At 44.2% G+C, this 14,554-nt stretch overlaps 1 protein-coding gene and 1 long non-coding RNA gene across 10 annotated transcripts in view; one reads left to right on the top strand and one right to left on the bottom strand.

Annotated features, from left to right (window-relative positions):
• The window catches only part of LOC128412207 (zinc finger protein 420-like), a 378,482-nt gene that overhangs the window by 230,766 nt on the left and 133,162 nt on the right, over positions 1-14,554 (bottom strand). The gene's annotated exons all lie outside the window — the stretch shown is intronic.
• On the top strand, positions 13,725-14,512 carry LOC128412244 (uncharacterized). Its single transcript, XR_008330043.1, has 2 exons — positions 13,725-13,922; positions 14,030-14,512. It is a non-coding gene; the product is annotated as an uncharacterized LOC128412244 (long non-coding RNA).

A 14,554-nucleotide genomic window follows, 5' to 3' on the forward strand; every position in this document is an offset into this window, starting at 1 on the left:
GTTTCCTCCAAAAGGCAGGACTGTGATTGCCTGATATTGTTCCCTCCAAAATGTATCCTTTCTAGCTAGTTCCCTGTCCCTATAAATGTAGCTCTCCCCTCCTCAGTTCCCAGTCTTGTTTGCTTAAATAAAGAAGTGTTACTACAGAACTGTCTCCAGCATATTATGTCAAGAGAGCTGAAATCACAAACCCCACGTCACAACAACTGGCGACGAAGGTGGGATCCGGAATGCTGAGGAGCGGTTAAACGCAGCCCTGCCTCAGAGTCCGGATTGTAGCTAAGAACAAGACTCACTGACTGGCTGAGAAGACGACCCTGCCCACAGGACAATGGAGAGTCCAAGGGTATTGGAGCCCTTCCAGGCATCAGAGCCCCACCCGTGGGAAGACTACGTCAAACACTTTGAGTTCTTCGCAGTGGCTCAAGGGATCACCGATGCCAGCAAAAGAAGGGCCACATTCCTGAGCTACTGTGGGCCTGAGACCTTCAAGCTGGCCAAGGCATTGCTTGCTCCAGCGAAGCTAAGTGAGACACCTCTCAAAGATATCCTTGCCTGCCTGACAAGCCATTTGGCGCCTACTGAGACCAAGATGGCCCTGCGGTTGGAGTTTCATAAGAGGCAGCAGCGTGCTGGGGAGTCTGTATCTGCATTCCTAGCTGAACTGCGGAAGCTCGCTCAGCACTGCGACTTCCAAGATCTGGAAGAGACTCTCCTGGATCAGTTTATCGGTGGTCTGAGCAGCAAGAAAGCCAGAAGACGCATCGTGGCTAAAGAAGAGGTTACCCTTGCTTCAGCCTTGAAGGAGGCCACCGCCACGGAGAATTATGAAAGAGAGGAGCTTGATGCCAGTCGCAAGGCCCCTAAGCCACAGATTGAAGTTGCGCATGCCATGGACGAGCTAGAGGCTACTCCGAGCCAAAGCCCAGTCTGTGGGGTCGAGTCAGTGCGTCAGGCCTGCACAGTGCACAAAGATCACCGAGGCAGGTGCCCTGGTTGTGGCGGAAACCATGAGCGGAAGAGTTGTTGTTTCCGGGATGCTATGTGCCGGACGTGCGGGAAGACAGGTCACATCGCCAGGGTCTGTAGATCGGCGGCGTTGGGAGCGACAGGAGCAACTAGACTGGAGCATCGCAGACCGTCCACGGCAAACCATGTTCTAAAGGACTGCCACTACATAACGGAGATCAACGGGAGGGTCGTGCAGTTTCTAGCGCAAGGCAAGGCACACGTCAAGGTGAAGATTGAGGGTCAGCTGTGTGACATGGAGGTGGACTCCGGATCTGGATTCACTATCGTGTCGGACCAGACCGCGAGGGCATTCTTCCCCAGGGGTAAGTTGCCCCCTCTGGAGCCCTTCCCGGCAAACTTGCAGTCATACTCAGCGGGCCGCATCCATGTCATGGGAATGTGTGCCGTGAGGGTACAGTTCCGGGACAAACAGGCGGTACTCAAACTGGTGATTGCGAAGGGCAGTCGCCCCAGTCTCCTGGGCACTGACTGGTTCCCCGCCCTGGGACTGAGTATATCAGGGCTTAATTCAATCCAAACCTGCCCTGAGATGAGCGAGGCATTATGCAAAGAATTTGCTGGTCTCTTCAATGGAAAACTGGGTCGTTATAAAGGGCCCCCAGTTGACTTCGAATTGGACCCTGGGGTGGCCCCAATCCGACTCAAACCAAGGCGAGTGCCATTTGCACTGCAACCCAAGATCGAAGCAGAGCTGGATAAATTGGTCAAGCAGGGAGTTCTCTCACCCGTGGACTCTGCTCAGTGGGAGACTCCAATCGTCACGCCCCTTAAAGCAAATGGGGAAGTCAGGATCTGTGCAGATTACAAATGTACTATCAATAAGGCACTCAGGGGAAACTCATACCCCATTCCAGTCGTATCACATCTGTTGGCTAAACTGGCTGGGGGCAAGGTGTTCGCCAAAATTGACCTGGCACAAGCTTACCAACAGCTGCCAGTAACCCCACAATCAGCGGAAGCACAGACTATTGTCACACATAAAGGGGCGTTCAGAGTTAACAGATTACAATTTGGAGTTTGTGTGGCCCCAGGGATTTTTCAAGGGCTCATGGAACGCCTGTTAAGAGGTCTGCCGGGGGTCTTGCCATTTTTTGATGACGTTTTGATTGCTGGAAAAGACCCACAGGAACTGGTTGCGTGTGTCCGTGCAGTGTTGCTCAAGTTCAAGGAGGTGGGGTTGCAACTGAAAAAGGAAAAATGCAGTTTTGGGGTGCCAACTGTGGATTTCTTGGGGTTTAAAATTGATGCATCAGGCATCCACCCCACAGATGCTAAGATTAAGGCCATCATCGAGGCACCACGACCACAGAACAAGACGCAGTTGCAGTCATTCCTGGGACTTATTAACTTTTATCATTCGTTCTTACCCCAGAAAGCTTCGGTAGCTGAACCATTACATCGACTGTTGCAGAAAAAGAATGTGTGGCGATGGGGGCAGGGGCAGCAGAAGGCTTTTGACTCCTTGCGAGGAATGCTGAGTAGCAGGAGCGTCCTTGCTCATTATGATGAGTCGAAGCCGCTGGTCCTGGCATGTGATGCCTCTCAATACGGCCTGGGGGCGGTGCTGAGTCATAGGGAACCAGATGGGTCGGAAAAGCCCATCTCTTTCTATTCCCGTACGTTGTCGCCCACGGAGCGCAACTATGCTCAAATTGACAAAGAGGCGCTTGCAATTGTGGCAGGAATCAAAAAGTTCCATGATTATGTGTATGGTCGCCATTTCTCCATTGAAACGGACCACAAACCACTGTTAGGGTTGTTCAACCCGAACAAACAAACACCACAAATTCTCTCCCCCAGAATGTTGCGTTGGTCTATATTCCTGAACGGGTTCCAGTACACCTTGACCCATGTGCCGGGGAAACGGTTGTGCCACGCTGATGCGCTGAGTCGATTGCCTCTTCCTGGCGGGAGCAATGTGGATCCTGCTTCAGCGGAGCACATAATGATGCTGGAAACACTTCCGGGGGCTCCTGTAACGGCTACTGATATAGCTGAGAAAACGAGGAAAGATGCTGTTCTCTCCCGTGTGCTCACTTGGGTGGGGAGGGGGTGGCCAGGTGGTCCGCATGAAGACAAATTCAGGCCTTATGCGACAAGGCAGCACGAGTTGTCCATGCATAAGGGTTGTCTCCTGTGGGGAGATAGGGTGATCATCCCAGCACCACTGAGAAACAGGGTTCTTGAGACGCTTCACATGGGACACCCGGGAATGGTCAGGATGAAGTCGCTAGCCCGATGCTATGTGTGGTGGCCTGGAATGGACCAGAACATAGAACAATGGGTACGAACATGCAAGGCATGCCAAGAGGTGCGGCCAGAGGTGGCCAGAGCACCAGTTCACTGGTGGGAGCAGTCCAGATCTCCCTGGAGCCGGCTGCACTTAGATTTTGCTGGGCCATTCCAGGGGAAGGTCTTTTTGGTTATCGTCAATGCATATTCCAAATGGTTAGAAGTGGCGATGGTCCCTAGCATGGCATCAGCTGCCGTAATCAAGGTGTTGAGGCAGCTGTTTGCAACCCACGGGTTACCGGAGACCATTGTATCAGATAATGGGGCAGCTTTTGTATCCCAAGAATTCAGGGCATTCTTGGCTGATAACTTCATAAGAGGGGTCACATCCGCGCCCTTTCACCCATCCTCCAATGGGCAGGCTGAGCGCATGGTAAGAACAGCCAAAGAATCCATTGCGTGCTTAATGGAGGGTAACTGGTCAGCTCGCATCGCGCGAATGTTATTTTTGCAGCATGCGACGCCGTGTACTGCGACGGGCAAGTCGCCAGCTGAGCTGCTCTTGGGTAGAAGACTGGTAACGGTGCTGGATTATGTCCACCCCGATAAAATGCCAAACCGTAATTCAAGAGCAACCCCCCAGGCTGAGACTGACACAACAAGGCATCTCGCCCCTGAAGATCTGGTCTGGGTGAGGAACTATTCACGAGGTCCGCGGTGGGTGGCTGGTGTGGTCACCCGGACTAGTGGATCTGTGTCCTATTATGTGACCTTGGAAAATGGGCAAGTTTGGAAGAGACATATAGATCAGCTGAGGCGCCGGGTGCTCAGCAGGGAGGGGTCAGATAATTCATCCCTGGCTAACGACGCAGAGCTGCAAGACCAGAGTGAAAATGGCCCAGAGGTGCAGTCACCAGGGGCTTCAGCAAATGAACCAGGGTCTGCTAGTCCTCAGGATGACGAGGTACAGGTAGGGGACCCTGCCATGTCTGGGACTCCATCTGTTCCTGACGAAACCCCTATAGCACCCCCCCTACCACAGGTAACATCCAATCCAGAACCGGCAACACCTGTTGTCAGGAGATCAAGCAGAAGTTGTAGGACCCCACAGTACCTGAGAGATTACGTCTGCGGTGCTCACTAGGGGGGGAGGGGTGTTGTGTATTGAGTCAAAGGATTTTATATCTGTATTATTATTGTCTGTATTTGCATTAGGGTAAAGTAACTGCCTTTTGGTTCCAGAGGGTACAGCTACTATTGGTTCATTTAAGCTGCTGTATTTGGATCCTCTGTCTTATTGGTTTCCTCCAAAAGGCAGGACTGTGATTGCCTGATATTGTTCCCTCCAAAATGTATCCTTTCTAGCTAGTTCCCTGTCCCTATAAATGTAGCTCTCCCCTCCTCAGTTCCCAGTCTTGTTTGCTTAAATAAAGAAGTGTTACTACAGAACTGTCTCCAGCATATTATGTCAAGAGAGCTGAAATCACAAACCCCACGTCACAACACTTATGACCCAGTATGATGTCACACACCTAGGAGGGCTAACGCCACATACCTCCCCCCTTAAGAAGATTGACTCAGGAGGGATAACTTAACCTACCGTATTTTTTGCCCTATAACACGCACCTGACCATAAGACGCACGTAGTTTTTAGAGGAGGAAAAGAAGAAAAAAATATTCTAAACGAAACAGTGGATGTATGATTTTTGTGGTTCATGCTGTGGCCACAGACATGTGATCTGATGGTGAATTTGGGGTGACCCAGTGCAAAAATCCTGAGGATCCATGTGGATCGTGCTTTGTAACCACGTTTTAAGTGGGGAGGGAATGAAAAGCACTCAAGGGACAAGGAACACGCGTGGGGTGGGTGGAGAAGGATCCTTTCGGCGAGCTGAGCGGGGAGGAGGGAGGGAAAGAGCACTGTTGCTTTAAAGGTATACTTAAGGTATCTGCCCTGTGCCTGGGGTTTTTTCCATTTAACAGTTTGCCGCCTCTTCCTTCCGCTCCTTGTTTTGAGGCAGAATAGATTTGAGCAAGTGAGGAGGACTTGGATTGCAGGGGATTCGCCATTAGCTGTGTAAAAGCGCTCCTCCTTGCAGCCTTCTACTTTGTTTGTACACGTGGCTACTGGTATCAGGTTCAGTTTGAGAGATAAGCAGCCACCAGCAGCAATAGAATGGAGCACAAAAAAGCGGTAGGGGAACTAGGACCCAGACAATGCTCAAATCTATCCTGCCTGAAAACAAGCTGCAGAAGTAAAAAAGCACACTCCAGCTCCCGTCCCCAGCGGATCAGCTGAGGGGGGGGGGATTTGCATAGTTTTCCCCTCTCCCTCATCCCTTGCCTTCCCCAGCCTTCTTTTTTACTTCCTGGTTTTCACTGCGTGGCTCAGAGCTCGAGGTTGGGTTTTTTTTTGCTGCTGGTTGCTTAATCTTTTCCCTTCCCAATCCAACCCCTCCTGTGCCCTGCCGTCCCTCTGCAGCCTCATTGCTCCGTTTAGAGCAAACGTTGCTCCGTTTAGAGAGAGACCTTTGCTAGCTGAGGCTGCAGCAGCTGTTGCTGACTACGCAACGCTTTTAAAAGCGCCTGCTGGCGTTTAACCGCCTGCCTCCTTCCGGCTCGCTATGGCTCCCGTCTGTCCCTCCTCCCGTGTAAGCGGCTGCTTCCCGCTTTGCTGCCATGGCTCTCCTTCACTCCCTCCTCCCCGGCTCCTCCGTAGGTTGCTTTAAAGCAAGCAAAGCGAGAGCCGCACAAAGCGGGACAGACGCTTTGCTTGACTGACGGCAGCCAGGGCTCCAGTCCAGTGCATTCGCTCCGTAACACACACAGGCATTTCCCCTTACTTTCTAGGAGCAAAAAAGTGTGTGTTATGGAGCGAAAATTACGGTAGTTATTCTCCTGATCAATCAGCATTACATATCTTTTTTAAAAAAAAATAATAATAATATTTATTAAAGTTTCAAAAAAGTTACAAAAATGAAAAAAGAAAGAAAAAGAAACAAAAAATACAAAATACAGAAAAATAAAAACAATTAAAAACAAGCCGGTCTTTCCATGTCTTGTCTTTCATTTACTTGTTTCCCTGACCTCCTCACACCTCCCTTCTTTGTATTCTAGTTCAATTAGTTATTTCAGCAAATCCTTTCCATTTTTGCTTTTATCTTAATAATTTATCTTAATATATTTTAACTTTACATTCTCACCTGTTAACAATCCATTTTTACATACCCCTTTGTAACATTACTGCTAAAACCACATAACTTCATTCAAGCATCCTTCTAACATTCCTTAATTTTACAGTATTTCTGTAGATAGTCTTTAAATTTCTTCCAATCTTCTTCTACCGACTCTTCTCCCTGGTCTCGGATTCTGCCAGTCATTTCCGCCAGTTCCATGTACTCCATCACCTTCATCTGCCATTCTTCCCGGGTGGGTAGATCTTGTGTCTTCCAATACTTTGCGATAAGTATTCTTGCTGCTGTTGTGGCATACATAAAAAAAGTTCTATCCTTCTTTAACACCAATTGGCCGACCATGCCCAGGAGAAAGGCCTCTGGTTTCTTCAGGAAGGTATATTTAAATACCTTTTTCATTTCATTATAGATCATCTCCCAGAAAGCCTTAATCCTTGGGCACATCCACCAAAGGTGAAAGAATGTACCTTCAGTTTCTTTACATTTCCAGCATTTATTTTCGGGCAAATGATATATTTTTGCAAGCTTGACTGGTGTCATGTACCACCTGTATATCATTTTCATAATATTCTATCTTAAGGCATTACATGCCGTAAATTTCATACCTGTGCTCCATAACTGTTCCCAGTCAGCCAACATAATGTTATGTCCAACATCTTGTGCCCATTTAATCATAGCAGATTTCACCGTTTCATCCTGAGTGTTCCATTTCAGCAGCAAGTTATACATTCTTGATAAAATCTTAGTTTTGGGGTCTAACAGTTCTGTTTCCAATTTTGATTTTTCCACCTGGAAGCCAATTTTCTTGTCCAAATTGTATGCCTCTATTATTTGATAATAATGAAGCCAATCTCGCACTTTGTCTTTTAGTTTCTCAAAGCTCTGCAATTTCAATTTATCTCCTTCTTGTTCCAAAATTTCCCAATATTTCGGCCATTTGGCCTCCATATTGAGCTTTTTCTGAGCCTTCGCTTCCATCGGTGACAACCACATTGGGGTTATATTTTCAAGTAGGTCTTTATATCTTATCCAGACATTAAAGAATGCTTTCCTGACAATATGGTTTTTAAACGCTTTTGTGCTTTGACCTTATCATACCACAAATATGCATGCCACCCAAATACATTATTGAAACCTTCTAAGTCCAAAATGTCTGTGTTCTCAAGAAGCAGCCATTCTTTCAGCCAGCAAAATGCAGCTGATTCATAGTAAAGTTTAAGGTCTGGCAGGGCAAATCCACCTCTTTCTTTTGCATCAGTTAGTATTTTAAATTTTATTCTGGGCTTCTTGCCCTGTCAGACAAATCTAGAAATATCTCTCTGCCACTTCTTGAAACAGTCCATTTTGTCCAAAATTTGCAGTGTTTGAAACAAAAACAACATTCTTGGCGATACATTTTTATCGCGGCAATACGGCCTAGCAATGAAAGCTTCAAATTTGACCATATTTCTAAATCTTTTTTGACTTCCATCCAACATTTTTCATAGTTATCTTTGAATAAATTCACATTCTTAGCTGTCATATTAACCCCCAGGTATTTCACTTTCTTGACCAATGTTAAACTTGTCTCCTTCTGAAACCTCTCTCTCTCAATCACTGTTAGATTTTTCTCTAAAACCTTAGTTTTTAGCTTATTCAACTTAAATCCTGCAACCTGACCAAATTCTTGAATCAGTTCCAATACTCTTTTGGTGCTAGATTCTGGCTCCTGTAATGTCAATACGAGATCATCTGCAAATGCTTTCAATTTGTACTATTTGGCTCCGACTTGTATACCCTTAACCAATTGGTCCCTTCTAATCATATTTAAGAGGACCTCCAGGACCTATATAAAAAGCAATGGGGAAATTGGGCAACCTTGTCGTGTCCCTTTCTCTATCTTAAATTCCTCCGTCACCACATTATTAACAATTAGTTTGGCCTTTTGTTCAGAATATATTGCACCTATACTGTTTCCACAGCATTACATATCTAATGCAAATAAACATTTACTAATCTGTTATTACACCCTTCACATCCCACATAACATTGGTACATCAATTACTTTGTTCTGGCAAAATATACACTTATACATAAAACCTGATATATCTTAGGTATTCAGTTAACTACAGAAAAATTATAACTGTGCACTGGTTAACTTTCAACCGCAGGTCTTTTTGATAAGGCATCTGCAATGGTGTTCAGGGACCCTTTCACATTTTTAATTGTAAAATTAAAGTCTTGCAGCGATAGGGCCCACCTCATCAACTTACTGTTTTTCATTGTTCTCAACCACAGCAAGGGTGAATGGTCAGTACATAAGATAAAAGTTCGGCCCTTATCTTATGTACTGACCATTCACCCTTGCTGTTCGGCCCCAGATGTTTCTATAATGCCCACACGATGGCAAGGCATTCCTTCTCGATGGTCGAAAATGTCTTTCCTTCGGAAGTAATTTCTTGCTTACGAAGGTGATCGGATGCAGGTCGTCCTTCTCTCCCTGTTGACACAGTACGGCCCCGATCCTGGCATTGGAGGCATCGGTGAAGACGGTGAACTCACGATCATAATTAGGAGCAACAAGGACTGGTCCTGACGTCAAGGCGCTTTTTAAGGCATCAAAGGCCTGCTGACACGCTGCTGTCCATTTAACCATATCTGGCTCCTTCTTCCGAGTTAGGTCAGATAAAGGCGCTGCTAACTCACTAAATTTTGGAATAAATATTCGATAATAACCGGCTAGTCCTAGGAAAGCTCTTTCTTCTTGGAGGTAGGGGTAGGCCATTTTGAAATGGCTTCTACCTTTGTCTCTAAAGGTTTCATCACTCCTCCTCCCAACATGTGTCCCAGGTATTGAATAATCGAGCCCCCTATCTGGCATTTGCTAGCTTTGATGGTTAAGCCCGCCTCTTTAATTCGCTGTAGCACTATCCCTAAGTGCTCTTTGTGTTTATCCCAAGTTGGACTGTACACAGCAATATTGTCTAAATAAGCAACTGTGAACCCTCATAATCCGTTCAGGATTTTGTCCACCAGTCGCTGAAAAGTGGCTGGCGCATTCTTTAAACTCAAACAGCCCTATGCGACTTCTAAACACAGTTTTCTCCTGGTTCCTAGGGTCCATTTTTACTTGATAGTATCCCTTTGTTAAGTCTAGGCAGGTGATGTAATGACCCTGGCCTATAGCTTCGATCAGGTTATCTAAATGTGGCATTGGATATGCATCTGCTTTAGTGACATGGTTCAGCTTCCTATAATCCAGGCAAAATCTGATAGATCCCTCAGGTTTGTCTAACAACACTTTGGATGCTACCCAGGGGCTTTCCGAAGGGGTTATGATCCCTGCCTTCAAGATCTCCCTTACCTCATTGCTAACTTTCCCCACATATTCTCCTGTTATCCTATAGGGGGTTACAGCAATGGGCTCGGCATACCCGGTGTCGATATGATGTACAACTCCCTTAGTTATTCTATAGGGGGTTACAGCAATGGGCTCGGCATCCCCGGTGTCGATATGATGTACAACTCCCTTAGCTCTACCTGGAGTATTACTGAAAATTTCCTTATAATCTTGTAGGATCTGTTTAACCTCCACCTGCTGATTAAGGGTTAATGTAGGAGCTATCTTAATTTCTTGTAGATTGCACAATTGCTCCCCTCTCCCTTCCCAGCATGTTCTATCGGCTTCGTCTGGATCTTCACGTATTGCATACATTGTCCAGCCTTCTGGTCTAAGATAAGGCTTTAACATGTTCACACGAACCACCTGATGCCCTTCTTCCCCTTGTTGGATTACGTAATTTACATCACTCATTTTGGACACGATTTTGTATGGTTCCTTCCTTGCTAGTTGCATTTTATTTCCTTTGGTTGGTCTCAGTAGCAACACTTCACTATTGGGTTCAAAAGTTCTTACTCTGGCCTTTTTGTCGTACCAGGTTTTCTGCTTTGTTTGGGCTGCCTCAAAACAATTAATTAAATCAGCATCTTCTTTCTGTTCTTGGGCAAAACTAGGTTTTTGGTTTTTTGTAAAAGGAACCAGCAGGGCTTCATTTCTCCCCTCAGAGATCTGTTCCTCAGCTCTGTCTCCTTTGGCAACAGTAGCATTCCCCTCAGCATCGGGTGACTGTTGACCCCCCCTTGGAGTGAGTAACTACAAAAGAACTCTGTTCATGCTCTAAGAGATCCCATCCGATCAGCACAGCAGTGGGAATCTCCTCAGAAATGGCAACCTGCCACTGTCCTGACCAATCTTGGAACTTAACATGGATCTCTGCAACAGGTAATACCTCAGGCTGCTTTGAAATTCCTTTTAATCGCATAACTTTCCCTGGAATTATTTTGGTGGGACAGATTATCTCTGGGTGGACAATAGTGACTTGCGAGCCTGTATCTTTTAACCCTAGAAATCTCTTCCCTTCAATCCAAATAATTTCCCCAGCGTTTTTCAAAAGAAGATTGTCTTGTTTAATGGCATAGCAATGTGCCACTTTAGCCTCCACCACTTCAGCAGGCTTCGGCCTATCCTGACTAGCTTGGCTCTCCTCAGCTGCTTTGATACAATGTTTTTTTTTTTGGAGGGCTAATATTGACAGACTTTCCCCCTCCAGCTCTACAATTAAAATTTTTGTGGCCAAATTTTCCACATCCCCAGCATTTCAGTTCTTTGGGATTTGTATAATTTGTTTTCCACCCTTTCTCCTCAGTGAGACTGGTGTTTGCTTGGGCCTTGTCATTTTGCCCTTTTGACAATGGCCTATTTCCCTTGTCTGTCTCTGAAGATGGGTTTCCCTTTGCCTGTTGGAATCTATTTCTGGCAGTCCCCCACACTTTCCCGCCAAAACTTGGTTCATCAAACCTATGGTCCCTTATTTCATTTATTTGGTCAGCTAAGTTAGCGGCTTCTTGAAGCGATCAAGGGTGCCTTTCCTTTATAAGATATTTTAATTGGCCGTTTATCATTTCATAAAATTGTTCCAGAGCAAACACTTCTCTGATTTTTGGAACGGAGTCTGCCCTCTCCTGTTCTAACCATTTTGTGAGGTAGTTTGAGATTTTAGCCCCAAGCTGAGCGTATGTTTCCTCCCTCACTTCAGTCACACTTCTAAATTTCTTTCTCAGTTGTTCTGGGATAATCCCAAACCTGGTGTATATTAGTTGCTTAAACATATCAACATTTTTGGATTGGTCCTCAGTCATTTGGGCAGAGATTTCAGCTAATGCACCACTTATTTTGGCTCTAAGTATCTTCATCTTATCTTCATCTTTCACTTGAAAATCTTGACAAGCTCTTTCAAATGATATAATAAAAGCCTCAGGGCTATCTTTTTCCTTAAACACAGGAAAACGCTTTAAATCTACCTTCACTTGAGTTTGACTACTGGTGTTATTACTATTATTTTGATTTTCCATAGCTGCTAATTCCAGTTTCCTCATCTCCAGCTGAAATTGCATTCTTTCACTCTCACTTTCCCTCTCCTGCTCAGCTCTCATTCTTTCGCTCTCCTGCTCAGCCCTAATTCTTTCGCTCTCACTTTCAGCTTTAATTCTTTCTATTTCTAGTACAGATCTAATCTTTTCTAATTCCAATTTATATTCTTGTTCTAAGTTCCAATTTACAAAGTCTTCAGAGAATTTTGGACCTCCTGCCTCAGGTTGAATGTTAGTTACATTTTCTAAACACTGTTCTTCCCTCTGAGGATTTCCATTCTCCTCTCCTTAAGAACTTTCATAAGTTGTTTCCCTCACGGGGTTTCTTATCTTTTTGGGCAGCATAATGTGTGAGCGAGAATTGTCAGTAAATTAACAAAATAAGAGAACTTTCCTCTCAGTACCGTTCCCTCTGGCTAGGCTTCTCTCAAGACTCTGGTCCCAAAGTTCTGCTATGGGTTTTCTCTCTAACCCTTTAAGCTTACTTCCTCTGACCACGAGCCTAAACCCTCTGCCAGAACAGATTTTGAGCTCTCTTTTTCCTTGTTATTTTGGCTTTGCGGCTTACCTTGGGTATTTTACAACTACACACTCAGGCTAGGTAATCACTTCAAAGATTCACCCTTCCCCCTCCAAGTGTATTGTTTTCCCCAACACAGGCGTATCTATCTGATCCCGCCTCAAATCCCATGTTTTTTAAAGATATTTATTAAAGTTTCAAAAAAGGTTACAAAAAAGGTTACAAAATAAGAAAAACAAGAGAAAAAGAAAAAATACAAAGTACAGAAAAATGAAAAACAGTTAAAAACAAATCAATCTTTTCCTAACTTATCTTTCATTTACATATTTCCTTGACCTCCTCACACCTCCCTTTTTTGTATTCCAGTTCAATTAGTTAATTCAGCAAATCCTTTCCCTCCTTATTTTTATCTTATTCCTCTACCTTAATGTATTTATAACTTTACATTCTCACCTGATAACAATCCATTTTTGCATACTCCTTTATAACATTACTGCTAGAACCACTTAACTTCATGCCAACATCATTCTAACATTCATTAATTTTGCAGTATTTATGTAAATAGTCTTTAAATTTCTTCCAATCTTCTTCCACCAACTCTTCTCCCTGGTCTCGGATTCTGCCAGTCATTTCCGCCAGTTCCATATCGTCCATAACTTTCATCTGCCATTCTTCCAGGGTGGGTAGATCTTGTGTCTTCCAATACTTTGCAATGAGTATTCTTGCTGCTGTTGTAGCATACCTAAAAAAAGTTCTATCCTTCTTTAACACCAATTGGCCGACCATGCCCAAGAGAAAGGCCTCTGGTTTCTTCAGGAAGGTATATTTAAATACCCCTTTCATTTCATTATATATCATCTCCCAGAAAGCCTTAATCTTTGGGCACGTCCACCAGAGGTGAAAGAATGTACCTTCATTTTCTTTACATTTCCAACATTTATTGTCGGGCAAATGGTAGATTTTTGCAAGCTTGACTGGTGTCATGTACCACCTGTATATCATTTTCATAATATTCTCTCTTAGGGCATTACATGCCGTAAATTTCATACCTGTGGTCCATAACTGTTCTCAGTCAGCCAACAAATGTTATGTCCGACATCTTGTGCCCATTTTATCATAGCAGATTTCACCGTTTCATCCTGAGTATTCCATTTCAGCAGCAAGTTATACATTCTTGATAATATCTTGGTATTGGGATCTAACAGTTCTGTTTCCAATTTTGATTTTTCCACCTGGAAGCCAATTTTCTTGTCTAGATTGTAAGCCTCCTTTATTTGATAATAATGAAGCCAATCTCGCACTTTGTCTTTTAGTTTCTCAAAGCTTTGCAATTTCAATTTATCTCCTTCTTGTTCCAAAATCTCCCAATATTTCGGCCATTTGGCCTCCATATTGAGCTTTTTCTGAGCCTTCGCTTCCATCAGTGATAGCCACCTTGGGGTTTTATTTTCAAGTAAGTCTTTATATCTTATCCAGACATTGAACAATGCTTTCCTGACAATATGGTTTTTAAATGCTTTATGTGCTTTGACCTTGTCATACCACAAATATGCATGCCACCCAAATACATTATTGAAACCTTCTAAATCCAAAATGTCTGTGTTCTCAAGAAGCAGCCATTCTTTCAGCCAGCAAAATGCAGCTGATTCATAGTAAAGTTTAAGGTCTGGCAGGGCAAATCCACCTCTTTCTTTTGCATCAGTTAGTATTTTAAATTTTATTCTGGGCTTCTTGCCCTGCCAGACAAATCTAGAAATATCTCTCTGCCAATTCTTGAATCAGTCCATTTTGTCCAAAATTTGCAATGATTGAAACAAAAACAACATTCTTGGCAATACATTCATTTTTATAGCAGCAATACGGCCTAGCAAGGAAAGCTTCAAATTTGACCATATTTCTAAATCCTTTTTCACTTCTGACCAACATTTTTCATAGTTATCTTTAAATAAATTCAAGTTCTTAGCGGTCATATTAACCCCCAGGTATTTTACTTTCTTGACCAATGTTAAACCTGTATCCGTCTGAAACCTCTCTTTCTCAATCGGTGTTAGATTTTTCTCTAGAACCTTAGTTTTTAACTTATTCAACTTAAATCCTGCAACCTGACCAAATTCTTGAATCAATTCCAATACTCTTTTAGTGCTAGATTCTGGCTCCTGTAATATCA

This window comes from Podarcis raffonei, chromosome 4 (assembly GCF_027172205.1).
Source record: "Podarcis raffonei isolate rPodRaf1 chromosome 4, rPodRaf1.pri, whole genome shotgun sequence".
Taxonomy (NCBI): domain Eukaryota; kingdom Metazoa; phylum Chordata; class Lepidosauria; order Squamata; family Lacertidae; genus Podarcis; species Podarcis raffonei.